This window comes from Chinchilla lanigera, unplaced genomic scaffold, assembly GCF_000276665.1.
Source record: "Chinchilla lanigera isolate Chin_1 unplaced genomic scaffold, ChiLan1.0 scaffold00015, whole genome shotgun sequence".
Lineage (NCBI taxonomy): Eukaryota > Metazoa > Chordata > Mammalia > Rodentia > Chinchillidae > Chinchilla > Chinchilla lanigera.
In genome coordinates, this window is record NW_004955416.1 from 21069204 (window position 1) to 21084072 (window position 14869).

Here is a 14869-nt window from a genome sequence, read left to right on the forward strand (position 1 = left end):
CCGGGCGGGGGCGGCCTCGCTGCGGGACCCCGACCCGCCGGGAGAGGGGCGGCGGCGGCACCGGGCGGCGGGAGCCCTTGCCCGTCCTGCCGTGTGTTTCGAGCTGTCGGATGAAACAAAAAGCCCCCTTTCCGCTCCTCCATCGGAGGGGCTTTTTAGTCTCTTTCCGGTGAGGTGCGAACCCGTCTTCGAGGTTGAATTTTAAAAGAACAATGGAGCCCTGACTACATTGAAACAAAAATATAACTTGTCCCCCCCCCATTGGGTGTTGGCTTTTAACTCTTTCAAAGCTGATTTTCAAAACGGTTGCGGGGTTGTAGATGCGAAGATCCTTGCTACTTACCAAACGTTTAGGACGCTAACGTTGTCTTTGGAAGATGCAAGTTGGAGAAATTAGGAAGACCCGGGGTACGCGGTCGCCAGGGGTGTTTTCGTGGAAGGGGATTTGATCCTTACGGGGCTGGGTAATGACGTTTGATGAGGATGGTTTTATTTTGCTGAGAATTCTGCCACGATCGTTTGACATTCTGATCGTTGAATATGGTTGACTGTAGTGCTGGGTACTTTTTAGAGAGGTCGTCGGGAGCCGTTGTCTGTAACTTCTCCCACCTGAATGTGAACACGTACTTAGGTCAGTTGCTAGGCTTTAAAAAGTTCGTAATCTTATTATTGTGTATTATCACCAGCCGTGGTGGAAAAACTTTTCCCAGGGAATATTCTGACACCAAGTCTCCTGGTGAAGTTACTTTCTCGTGTAAATGTTGAAGTAGGACTGCTCTCGGTAATAGGCGATGGAGAGGAGCCATATTTGTTGCATGTATAAAAATCTAGGTGGGTTTAAAAACGGAGCAGTGTGAAAAATACAGGTTTCCGGAAATCGCAGAGTTCTCCGCATAGCCTGTAATTTAAAAAAGCGTGTTTGAAGAGGAGTTGAGGTTTAATGGTTTGGAGAAAAATCTAGGAGCGCACCAACCATTGTTTATTGTATAATGTATTTATCTTCATTTTGCAGAGCCTGTGTGTTTTAAAGATGCAGATCTATGTAAAAATATTGTTGGGAAAACTAGCATAGTCATCTGATATCAAAGATACTGGTTTATTTGACCATATTCGAAAGGGTATTTTTTTCTAGTAAAAAAATTTTTTTTGAGTAGGTTTCATGTAGTGATACATATTACATCAGTTGCGCATATCTTGCTTTTACAGACTCTGTTGTTTAACAGTTTTGCTGCTTAAACGTTTTTGAGATGTTTGAACACTGCAGTGGTTTTAAATAGGTATTCAGAATCTAGTTCTTTAGAATCCTTTTCGGACAGTGAAATTCTAAAATAATTGCTACTTGTTTACATCATGAGGTGTTTTTACAAGGTAAATGGGGTAGGAAAAAGACTGAGAATATTGAAGGCTGGTTTAAAATTAAGGTGATAGATACTGCAAGTTTTAGACTTACTCAAAAGAACAAGCTAATATCCCACTGGGTGAGATCAGATAACTTGTGGTTTAAAATTTAAAGTAATCAGTGGCCATTTTAACTTCGCCAGTTTCTCTTGGAGGAGTTAATTTTTAATTGCTCGTAACTATAAAAGGCATCCTTAGATAATCAAGAAAATTTTGGGATGATTACGGTCTTTAAGTGGTAAACTTTTCCTTTGATTTTGTTTATTTCCTGGCATCAAAACAGGAAAAATAAAAGCAAGGTCACGATCTTAAATCTGTCTAAAGACCTGAATTTTCTGTATTTTTTAAAAATCCCAATTCTATGATCTCCAGTATTTGTGAACACATCCAAAAGATGAAGAAAACAAAGACTGATAAAACATTAAAAAAAAAAATTACAACTGCAAATGTACAGGTTGTGTGACTCTGAGCCTTGAAATTTACTCATAGATTTTGTCTTTGGAATATTTTCTCATCGTTTCATCACACAAATTTTGGCCAACAAATACTTAAAAATCAAAACATTGATGTCATCTTCCTTTTTTTTAAAGGTAACTTACAAGATTAAAATTAATTTGGTTGCTGGTGGTTCTGAACCAATATGTACAGCTCTTTTACCCCAGGTAAGAACTGGCAAATTGTTACTTTGACATAAAAATTGCCTTCTTGGGTTTTTGTTTTGCTTTTTGATGATTAATATTTCAAGTAGCAGTGATTATGATTTTTAAAAAGTAGTTCTCTCAAATAAATTTTAAAAGCCTTCCAACCTCTTCATTTAATGAGAAGATTAAAAGTATATATACAGAGCCACTGTATTGTGTAATGTGTCCTTGAATAGTTTAAAATACTGAAAGACTTTTAAGCCTTTGTTTAATTTTGGGAATAGGAAAGCACACTGTATTTTGGGAATAATCTTGGACTAATGGTGTTGTTTGCTTTTATCACCACAGTATGCCATGAGAATGATTCTAAATTCTAAATATTCAAAGAAACACACTTGCTGGAGATAGGAAAGAACATTTTAAATTGACCATGGATTTTAGTATTTTTTCATATAATCAGAAGGTTTTAAAGTATTTATTTCTACTTGATACTTACTGTTCACCAATGAGTTGCTTAGAATATTGTTTGTTTTCCCCAAAAGGTGTATCATTTTGAAGACTGAGACATTGGAGTTTTAACCCTATGGATAAAGAAAATGGTTGGGGAAAGTCTATTTTATATCGCAAGTAAGTAAATAATTTTTTACTCAGCATTGGAACTTTATTAGTTAGCAACATATGCGCAGAAAAATATCACTAAAGTTAGTTGGTGAAACAAACTGGACTGTTTTTATATCTTAAAAGGGGATGAGAAATGATTCATCAAATTCCTTTATCGTACATCAGAACATTTACATTATTATTAAAATTGTCAGTGCAATTTATATTAGCGCAATAGTAAGATATTTAGTATTTTCCAATAAAATAGTACCTTAAAAATCTGGTTAAATCAGTAGCAAAGGTCGAGATTATTGTTTTTCCAGTCTGAAAGGTACATTGTTTATAACCTTTTTTTTTAATGATATAAAAGACATATTAGGAATGGTCTAAATGCACTTGCTGATCGTAGGGTTTTTAAAACTACATTTGACAGTACATTTTCAATACATTTTCATGTCTTGGTTTTGCTAACTGTATTTAAGATGTTTTACCCATCTTAATTAGTTTATGAACTAGAGCAAAAGTGAGTTGTTTTGCAGGTATCTAGAATACTATATTTAGGAGAGTTCTCATTTATAGCTTAGTAATTGCTTCTAAAGGTAGAAGTAATTTTCAAGTACAATAAATATTGGGCTTTAGCATACCATGTGCCCAATATATTAACATCTTAAAACTAGATTCATAAATGAATGCTGATATTTTTAAGGAAATACAGATAAATATAAAGTTAAAACTGAATCTGGAAATTAATGTGAAGTTGTTATTAGTAAGTGATTGGCCAGAAGAAGTATAAATTATAATAAGCAGGTTGGGAAATTTTAAGACTAGGTAAATGACCAATGACTTTACGGGCACGTTAACTTATCTGAAATTATGTGTAGGAAGTACTAACATTAATTGGTATTAGCTGATTCCATTGATTCAAATAGGTGATAAGAATATTTCTATTGCCTTTCTTTGATTTAACTTTTCCTTTTTAATACTTCATGCATTTGATCAAGTTTGTATTTTATTGTGTGCAAAAGAAAATTCAATGTTACACTTTAGCTATAGTGTTTTAAGGATAGGACATACCAAAAAAGTCAGAACATCTTTCATCCCCAAGCTGCTTTAACACAAATGCAAAGATTAGGATGTTCTCTGTGTAGCTGGTAGAGTATTAAGTTGGCATTCATGTGTTGACTCTCTTTAGAAAACTTGAATTTCTTTTTAATGTGAGGCATAATATAAGTTTAAATATTAACAGGTACTATATAATAGCCTATCAGAAGGATGATTTTTTTTTTTCCCCCGGTACCGGGAATCGAACTCACGACCTTGAGCTTGCCAGGCAGGCATGGTGCCACTGAGCTAAATCCCCAGCCCCCAGAAGGATGATTTGATCCATTAAATAACAGAAAAGTAAGGTTGAAGGTTAGAAATTTATAAATGAGAATTTTAATCTTTTTTATCTTAGTATCAAATTTTAAAAATGTTTCAAATGATACAGTAACCTTGTAAATTAAATTTCAGTCTAAAGAAATACAGCTTTTATAACCAACAAGATCAAGGATTACAATAAATCATTTTAGGACAATCCACATGTACTTGGATCTTTATGATAGTGCTTATATTCATTCTTTGATTTTTTTTTTTTTTTTTATTGCATTACCCAGTCTTACGTAGTAGACAAAAATGATTGGCACGTGAAGGCAAATATAAATGCAGATACTACTATACGTAGGTTAAAATTATATTACCTGTAAGGTATACACAATAGATAAGTAGGTACTGTTGTATTGCTTTAAATTATTTTATTTCATAAAAAAAGTTTACTAGTGTTTCTGCTTAACCAAAGCAATAGTTAATTTGTTGCCTTTTGAACTAGCCTAAAAATCTGATCGAATGGTTATTAGGTTGGATTGTATTTAGTATTAAACTTCAAAAAATTCACCTGAGATTCTACAGAAATGAAAGCTGTTCTGTAGCTAAATCACAAGTTTTTTTGAGCCGACATGGCATTTAGAGTCTAGATAATGTGAAATAGGTATTTTTTGATAAAATTTTTTTAGTTTAGTCTACTATTCAGTTTCTTTTTTGTTGTTTTTGAGACAGGTTCTTGCTATATGTAGTTCAGGCTGCTCTGAACTCAACTGTAGCCCAGGCTGACCTTGAGTGGAGGCAATCCACCTGCTTCAGACTCCCCAGTGCTGGGATTACAGGTGTGCACCACAACGCTTAGCATTACTATTTAGTTTCTTGGCTACCTAAAAATTTGACCTATTGACAGTTTATTTTATTCTCCTTTGAGGTTTTTATTGTTCATGTAAGGTAAGAGGAGCAAAGTAATTTGAGGACATGTCTACTGTTTTAATCAGAGGTGTGTGATACAGTAGACTTTAATTCAAGGATGAGTAGCTTCTAATGTAGTAAACAAATCCTACAATATTGACATTTTATTCTGTAGCCCTTCATCTTCTAATTTGTATGAATGCTGTGGGGTTAATAATTTCTTAGGGTCCGTCTTAGCTCTTAAAATGTTAGATATAGGCTGGGCATGGTGGCACGTGCCTGTAATCCCAGCACTCAGGAGGCCGAGGCAGGACAATTGCCATGAGTTCGAGGCCTTCCTGGGCTATACACTGTCTCAGAAAAAAAAGTTGGATATAAATAATGGTAAGTATTAAATTGTCTTATAGGAACTTTGTAATTTTTAAGTTGCAAATCACGTGTTACTTCTGTGGTAGAACTACTAGAATAGTGTAAGGCCTGAGATGATAGTTACTTGATTTTGTTATTGATTTTTAGGTATTCGAGAATGTTAATAAATAGTGTAAATACATATGAAAAAGCAATTGGAGTGTGAGATTGTTTTTATTTTTTTTGTTTGTTTGGTTTTTGTTTTTTTTTTCCAATACTAGAAATTGAACTCATGACCTTGCGTTTACCAGGCAGGCTCTGTGCCGCTGAGCTAAATCTCCAGCCCGGTGAGATTGTTTTTAAACAGTGCAGATTTAGAATATTGCAATAAAAACAATTCTTGATTTTTCTGATTTATTAAATATATCTAATCTAAAGTTGAGCGTATTTTTATGTAATATTTGCAGCTAGCCAAGATTATAAATGAGGATTTGTGGATTGCATGTCTGATATAATCTAATTCCTTGTAAGAAGTTTCTAAGCTTCAGAGAGAAATGTCCTCATTTTACGGCTGCTATCCCCTTCCAGGTTGAAGGCAAACTTTGTTTTTTTGAGACATGGTCTCGCTATGTAGTTCAGGGTGGCCTTGAACTCACTCTAACACAGGCTGGCCTACAACTGTTGGGGATCCTTCTGCCTCGGTCTCTAAAGTCCTGGGATTACAGGCATGTGCCACCATGCCCAGCTAAATGTAAACTTACTTTCAAATTGCCTATTGCTGAATAGCCTGTACAGTTCAAACTAGAGTCTATTTTGAGTCTTATATTTTCAATACAATATGTGCTCACATAACATTTAAGTATCATTAAAATCAAATAAGTTTTGATTTATGCTATATAATCGTCAGTGTGGTGTGTATTTCAGAAAATCCCCTTTATCCTTTGAAACTTATTTATTTGAAATTGAGTATTCCTGAATAATCAATTAAATTTTCAGTATGTATTGTGTAGTAGTCCTAACTCTAGATTACCATGTAGATTCTTTCCCCCTAATAATTTCAAAGCAGTTTTCTTAAAAATGTTACTTTGTCATGACATATCATCACCCTGTTTTTGTGCAAGATTCCTTGTATTTTTACAGTGATCTCAGTTTTTACTTTTTTTTCTTCTTCATTAATGGGCGTTAAGCCTAGGGCCTTCGTATGGAGCTTTGTCCCTAGCTCTTTGTGTTATTTTTTAGAAAGGGTTTTATAAATTTCTAAATTGTCCAGGCTAAAATTTGCAACACTCTTGTCTTAGCCTCCCTGGTTTTAAGTTTTAAAAGTTCTTAAAGAATTAAGAAATGAAGTGACTAAAGCTGTCTTTGCTTTTTTCTTTTTGAGACAGAGTCTTGCTATGCAGTTCAGGATGGCCTAGAGCTCACTTTGTAACCCAGGCTTGTCTCAAACTCGCAACAGTCCTGCCTCAGCCTTTTGAATGCTGGGATTACAGGCATCCGCCACCTCAACTGACTGTCTTTGCCTTTTATTGTTAAAGGGCCAGCAACCAAAATAGTTGTTTACATTTTTCCTATAGTCTTACTATTAAATCACAAATAATATTGTAAAATACTTAGGATAGGTAGAAACATGAACAGAATTACTAATTTTCTTCTCCTGTTCTTTTTTTTAATGTGGTGCTGGAGATTGAACTGAGGGCCTGTGCAGGCAAGGCAGGAGCTCTACCGTTGAGCTGTATCCTCAGCCTGGTTTTCATAATTGCTTTAAGCTAAACTCTGCTCTCTCATTCCCAGTTTAAAAATGTGGCCAAGTGCTATTTCACATTGGGTCAGCTTTGGGACAGGAGAGGATATGGTGGATTATATTGCTAACAGAAGTATTTTTGGTGATGCAGAGTAAGATCCAAGTCTTTTCTGTTTGTAGCTATGAGAACGGATACTGGTAGATAACTTAAAGCACATCAGACCAGTGTAAGTGGGTTCCCTAGACATTCTCCCTCGTGTGTCCCTTTGATAGTGCAGTTGGGACAGCAGAGGACTGTAGGCTTCCTTCACCAGGATTCCTTTCCTCAGTGCTACCCTCCTCTTAGGAGTTAAGTCAGTTTATTTTACTTGGTTGGGTAAAACTTGTCTGTTCACAAAATCTTCCTTTCCCTGTAAGGTCAGGTTAAATTCAGAAGTTAAAAAATGTGTTACCTTATTTGTTAACTGGAAGATATTTCAGTACCTATTCTTCAGTTTTAAAGCAGATCTTTGTTTCTTGGTGAAGATTTGTCAAAATGGCTGAATGAATTTAGCTTTTGTTGGCTGGGCATGGTGGCGCACATGCCTGTAATCCCAGCACTTGGGAGGCTGAGGCAGGAGGATCTTTGCAAGTTCGAGTGGGCTACAAAATGAGCTCAAGGCCAGCCTGCGTTGCATAGCTAAACCCTGTCTCAGAAAGAAAAAAGGAAAGAACTTAGCTTTTATAAGATAAAACAGGGACTTGTTCTTTAATCTGAAAGCTGGTCTTAACAAAAGCAGTTTTATAGCTTAAGTTAAATCCTGAACTTCACAGGTGTTTTTTTGCTTTCTGAAATTTTATTCACCTGGAAATTTTATTCATTTTTATTTTTTTATTTTATTTTATTTTTTTTTAATGGGAAAGGTTTATTTAGTTCACAGTTTGTAGAAGTCTCAGTTCAGGGTGATTCCGGTTCAAGGTGGAGGTGAAGGAGAACAAAAGCAAAAGTAGGGGGAATCATCTGGGGCTTCGAGACAGCTTAGTAAAACATTTTTTCCCCGAACCTAGGGTCTCACCTGTACTAGGCAAGCACTCTACCACTGAGCTGTGTCCATCCCCAACCTTCTCAATACATATTGCTGTGATTATTGTAGTTGTGCTTACAGTAGTGACTAAAAGAGTTTGTGTATATTTAGGAGATAGGTAAGATAAGAAAACACTTCTTGGTATTTAGTAACCAGGTATTTTGAGTCTAGTGTAAAATAGGTAAAATAGTTTTCGTTTTTACTAAGTATACATTTTAGAGAGCATTTGTATTACCTTAGTTGAATAGATCAGTGCAATTAATAGTTGTGAATGAAGCTCAGTGTTTTCTTTCAAGTACTTTACCTCAGCAGTATTGATAAGATTATGTATGTTATGTTGATTATAGCACATGATAATGTGAGGAAATACGGTAAAGCTGAAAGAGCAAGCTTGCAGGGGAGAATGATGACTTTCTTTTAGAAGGCTTGAAACTGGATTAGATGGAAGACCACAGATGAAATAAAATTCTGTATTGTTACAAGTGATGTTGGATTTTTTACAACAGGGGTTGCTCATCAATTCTACCCAGGGAGCCCAGATATTTATGTGTTTACTCCTTTGGAGTTTCAGGGCCTGAGACAGTATGTGATTTTAATAGTAACTTACTCTGGATATGAGCCTCTTCACCTGCCAAATTTAAGATCCTTTTGGGGCTTTTTGGTCTTTCTTTGGGTCATGTTGTTTATAAATATCTCTCTCTCTTTGGTCTGTTGGTGAATGATTCTTACAAGATGTTGAAGTTTTGGTAAAATAATGGTGTTTAATCTATTTTTTGTCATTTCTTATGCATACCATTATATTTGTTTTGTCTTGTACAGAAATGTGAATCCCTAGACTGATAATCTAGAGGGCCTGTGCAGTACAGCAAACCTTGGGAGCAGTAAGTATTATCCAGTTTCCATGTTTTTGTAAATGTGACTGGGAAGTTTGAGTAATTGAGTTGGAGTTGTGAAAAGGTAGAGTGAGTAGTGAAGCTTAGAACAGTACTGGGACATCAGCCTGCTTAGGTCTGTAGTAAGTTCATTAATCACAGCTTGTTTATTCATTTACTTTGCCTACTTCTGTTTCTTTCACTTCAACTCACAGAGAATGAAAATGCAAAACCAACCCACAATGGGGCATCATCCTAACACTCTCCATAGGATCTGGATGTTGGGAACTCCCCTTTGTTTTTACAAGTACACATTTTTTGTGGCACATCTGTATTATTTAATACAGATGTTTTGTGGTTGTCTTCCCACCACAGTTTGAAGAGTTGAGAGTAGTTGTAGCAAATAGCTGTGTAGCTTAAAAATTTCATTGTGTGGTTCCCTAAGGAAAGTTTGCTGAGCCTTGGTTCTAGATCTGTCCTGGTTGTTACTCATACCATACCAGCATAGAAATCAGTAGCTGTTGGGGTCTCCATTTGCTAATAAAATATACTTTTGATGATTTCTAATGTTGAGATTACCTCTAATAAATTAAGTAACTTAGAACTTTCTTATGCTTGGAGGCCCAACAAAAAGGTCTTCACTCTGGTTGACACTGATGTTATGATTTGATATTAGAAGAGGTGTTAACTGCCACCACTATTTAATAGCTTCTGTAACTCCAAACCTGAGAAATAATGGGAGTGAATAGGATGGGAAGGTTGTTTATAAATGAATTCAGTTGAATTCTCTAAAGGATTTTATTATTGGCAGAACTTTTTTGGTAATTGCTTTTTAGTGTTTTATCAGAGTGATTCTTTTTGAAACATTTGGGAATTTCTATTTTAGGTGATTATTTATCTCTGCCTTAACATCCATAGTATAAATGGCTTCTAGCGCCTGCAGAGTAGAAGTTCCTTTGCTTCTTGATGAGGGAGGGTAAGTAGAGCTGAGAACTTCCCTAATGTAGTGCAGGTCGTAGTCTCATGTCTGAGCGTATTTAAAAGAGGTTAGTTGCCTAGCACATGGTAGGTGCTCAAGAAATACTTAACTAATTTATTGTAGCTTCTGTTTTTTTTTCTGGTATTGGGAATCAAACTCATGACCTCGTGCTGGCCAGGCAGGCGCTGTGCCGCTGAGCTAAATCCCCCAGCCCCAATATATTGTAGCTTCTCTTAACATTGTTTACTAAATAGTGATTTGGGTCTAATGAAAAGTAAAGTAAAGATGCAAGTTTTAATATGTTAAATACCAATATTCTGTTGGAAGGTTGAAATTTTTCTCAGTAAAAATTAAATGTGACAAGGTCTTGCTATCTTTCTTTTTCCTCCCTCCCTCTGGAAAACCTCAGTCTCTATGTAGTCAGTCTTGAAACCAATAAGGACAAGTGGGAAGATTTAATTTCACTGTAAAACCTTAGAAAAGTGATTCCTTGTCTTGGTTAACATAATGATTTTGTTCTCTCAGTGATGAATAATTGGCTGGTCTTTTTCAAATTATTTTATAGTTTTTATGCCTATCTTGTTTGAGATCTGTTAACATGTATTGAGGATTCATGCTATTTTTTAAAGACAAGTATGTTAGTTTATTTTTCTAGAATATTTTACACAAATATTTTTCAGATGTAAAGACAATATTTACGGAGAACATTGACATCGAGATGTAATCACCAAGAATCCAAATTACATGATGGAAAGGATGAATTTTCATTCTAGAGCATAATTTTCAGTCTGTCCTGTTGGTTTTGAAATAAGTGTTTAAGTTTTAAAATAATACAGGTTACATCAATACTAGTTTTTTATAGCCAGCCATTTAAAAATTTAAGGATTATTTCTTATGCTTCTCTCTGCTCCCCCTTTTTTCCTGTGACAAATGGGAAAGTTTGCTGAGAAGGGGGTAAGATGATTTTAGAGGAGCACTTCTTAAACCCAGTCTAGATGATGTAGCATTTGCCTACATTTCATTTTACAGTGTATTTTATAATGTCCTAGTGTTTTTGGAACAACTTCCCTGAAGTAGAATTTGAAGGGAAGACTCGATGCTTAATTTTATGTTCTTAATGGATGGGGATTAGAGGAGGTAACAGTTACTCACTATCCTGTTGCCTTCAAGCTTTTACCTTTGCTATGGGATTGTTCTAAGAACAATCGTATATTATCTAAAAAGAAAGTATAAACTACTATCAAAGTGGGAAAATTCTAACCAAGGGCTTGAGCCTCATGTGAAACACAAGATCTAGATCTGTTCGGCTTTTGGAATTGTAGATCAAAGCATCATCTGTTCAATGTGTCTTCAGTAATTCGCAAGGAGAAGGAAGCAGAATAAGACATGGATATCTAGGAACTATCCAAGGGTGTCTGTTTTTTTGGTAGGATGGTTTTATTTTAATGCAATACTAAATTTTTAAAATTAGAGAGTGTTTATTAAATAACTGGACCCCATGACTCCATGTGTTCTTTAAAGATAGGCTTACTATTGAAATACAAATGATTTTTGATTCAGTGAGGTTAGTGTGAGGTCCCGAGGCACTTTGGTTATTGTGGTATTGGAAGGCTAGTCAACATTTGTTGATCTTCCTTATATGCCTGGTAATATATGTATGAATATGCTCATTTAATACTCTACTGCCACAAGAGGTAGGTACTATGACTGTTTCACAGATGAAGAACTGCGGATGTTAAAAAAAAAAAAAGAACTGTGGATGTTGTTAGTAAGAAAATTTTACGGCTCACAGAATTCATGCCTTTTTGTTTTTTAACAAAACTTTGTGTATTGGCAAATTTGTTTTTGATAAGAATTTGGAACTCTATGAGTGCAGATGGATTGCTCTTAAATCCTTCACTGGTCCTGACCAAGTACTTTTGCGTATTATAGTAAAATTTTCATTTTTGGCTTTGGACTGGGTTTGGAGAAGTTCAGATTGATTATGACTTTTCTGTATCATAAGAGTCGTCTACTTTCTCGTTTGTTTGTTTTTTTGTCTTTTTGAGACAGGTTCTCTCTATGCAGTTCAGGCTGGCTCACTTTGTGAGCCCAGGCTGGTCTCGAACTCGCAATGATCCTCCTGCCTCAGGCTCTAGGGTGCTGGGATTACAGGCGTGTGCCAGCATGCCCAGCTACTCATCTACTTTCTCTTGTGGCATTATTTTTCTACCCTTTTAAAAAACAAATACATGACAGCATAACAAATATGCTGTTTTCTAATCTCTATTGTCATACGTACCAATGCAATTTTTGAATAATTTTGGAATGATTCTAATGTTATTAGCATTTTTTTAAATAATGGTTTTAGAAGGCAATTTCATATGTTCTGTTGGTGCTCTTGAACCTTTAGAGGTTTCAGTGATACAAACAGCTCATTGTGACACATGTGCCATAGGTTTGCCACCATTGTTCTAGGTAAAATGTTTACTTTTCTTCCATGGCAGAAGAATATAAAGCACTGATATATCATTTCATATACCACATTACACCAGTAGCTACCAAAGTGACTTACTTGGCTATTGATGTATTTCTAGTGTCATTGTTCATCAAAATGATGTATATATATCACCAACATCATTTAAAGGGTGATCTTACATTGTAACAATAGAGATTTGAGATTTAGATTATATTTGACGTATGTTCTTAAAATACCATAATTTCTTTTATGAAAAGACTGAGGCACAATGGAAGATATTTTACTGATAGAAGAAATCTGGGTTATTTAATTCTCATATTAAGATTGGGAAGAAATCTGCAAAATCTGTTAAGGAGAAATATCTTGCTTTTGATGTTCAGGTGATAATTGTGACACTCCTTTTCAGTTAGCGCTGTTTAATAGGGGTGCAGCAGTATCTTTGGGTAACCAAATAGTTCATTAAGTAGATTTTTTGTTGTATGTACTAGCAATATGTCTTGATTACAGTCAAGGAGACAAAGTAAGAGCTAAAATACCCTTATATTTACGTTTATCTCCAAGTTAGTCACTTGGAGTATATCTCTACAAATTGAATTGGAGAATTCATATAGAGAAGACCAGGGTTAAAAGTTGTTTTTGCAATTATGTATGTTTCATCATGTTGAATCCACCTTTCACTTAGTGGTAAAATCACCTAGCTTCAAACTTTGCCCTGCAGTGTAGATTATTGAAAAAGATTTATTTTTCTTTGAGGAATATATGAAATTGGGGCAGGAGATTATTTTAGTTGTATGAAATTTGAAAAGTCATAGCATTTTATAGTAAATACCAAATAAGACAGACAGATATTTTGCATTTTTCATAATTGATTTTTCCACTGAAGATTTCACATTTTCTGCAGTTCTCAGATAATATAAGTAAAGGTGATGCCATCTATACTATATAGGTCTGCTGTGTTATCTGATCAAAATTGTCATGTTAGACTGGAGAAATATGCAGTGATCTAGTGCATTATTTTTTTAAAAATCCCTTAAGACTCTTTGTCATAATTTTCTTTGAGCTTGGAAACTTTGATGTATTGAGATTTAGAATCTGCAGTGTTTCTGTAAGTAAGCTTTCCAGGAATTTTAAAGTTTTGTTTTTGCTTTGCATATATGTAATATGAAGATGCTAGTGTTAAGTATTAAAAATTTGATTCTTCACTGACACTTTTATGGATACAAATGTGTCTGTGACAAGAGTGTTACTTGTATGCAGTCTTTGATTGGATCTTTGAGAAGTTGTAAATGTGTCTGCATTGCAAACAACTTTTAATATAGTTGGATAGTTGAAAGCTGTTACACGATAAAAGTTTGGTATATGGTAGGGTATCTTCAATGTGGGTGGATGTTTTTGGTTTGAAGGCATAAGATTATTGGCATTCCAACAGCATTTTTTTTCTTTTAATTTTTTTTATCAAGCACCCAGTCAGCTTGAAGAGTCTCAAAAGGACCCTACCACTGAGAAACCAAGATGGCATCCACTATGGGGAGTTGAGGAAATGGATTAATACAAGAGTGCTGTGATAAAATACCACCAAGACAGGGTTCTTTTAACATGGATTCAGTGAAGTGAATGAAACCTATCTTACCCAAGAAATGGACAGTGGATTTGACTTTCTAAAGACTTTCATATCATTTATACTAGTTCATTTTTGACATTTGGAGAAGAAAGATGGCACGCTAACACAAATGATAGTGTGTATGCCTGAATTTTTTTTTCATGATTTGCTTGAATATGACCTCATGGAATGTTAACTTCAATAAAATTTCTAACATTTAAAACATTTCTCAGTTTGGGCCTTGTTTTTTTTTCAAGTGGAAGTTTCATTAAATGTTCAATTGTCACCTTGATAACACTTTAATTCTTACAGTTTCCCAGCAGTGTACTCAATAAAACTAGTAACATGGAAATGATATGTTGGAATATGTTTCACTTGCTTGATAAAGACTTACATTTTCTCACAAAGCTGTGGGAATTTATCTTTGCTTTGGGATGGTTATTAGGTTTAAGTGTGATTCTGTTCAGGTTTGTTTTAAGTTTTGAATGAATTACCTTAAATTTTTCTTTGTGCTGTCTTGAAACACCTTGCAAAACAACTTAACGAGTGGGTAATAATAGGAGCTCTTAATCTACCATGAGATTTAATGAACTTTTAAAGCAGTATGTTTCGTTGCCTTCAAACTCAGGATGATACAGTATTTGTCTGAATAACTTTGAGTTGATGGAAATGGTCTCCTTTACCTGTACTTTTAATATTATAAATAAAATATCTTGCAAGGGAATATTTATTTGAATATTTCAACTTACATCTCTTTTCTCAATGTTAGGAGAAGAAATGTCGTATTTATAGGGATGTGTCCTTAGGGTATACACAAGCTAGCTTGTATCTTTGGTGAGAATGATGACTTTAATACATTGTATTTACATTTGAAACAGGATTTGTATCTTATATTTT

The 14869-nt window shown here is 34.9% G+C and overlaps 1 long non-coding RNA gene across 5 annotated transcripts; it reads left to right on the forward strand.

Moving 5' to 3' along the window:
• Nucleotides 1-141: 141 nt before the first annotated feature.
• On the forward strand, nt 142-14199 carry LOC102018491. Of its 5 annotated transcripts, none has more exons than XR_260406.2 (5): nt 142-169; nt 1989-2060; nt 2582-2666; nt 8883-8944; nt 13833-14199. It is a non-coding gene; the product is annotated as an uncharacterized LOC102018491 (long non-coding RNA). The 5 variants fall into 5 exon arrangements; XR_001233319.1 differs by having other exon boundaries at nt 155-174; XR_260403.2 differs by lacking the exon at nt 142-169 and adding an exon at nt 304-408.
• Nucleotides 14200-14869: the final 670 nt, after the last annotated feature.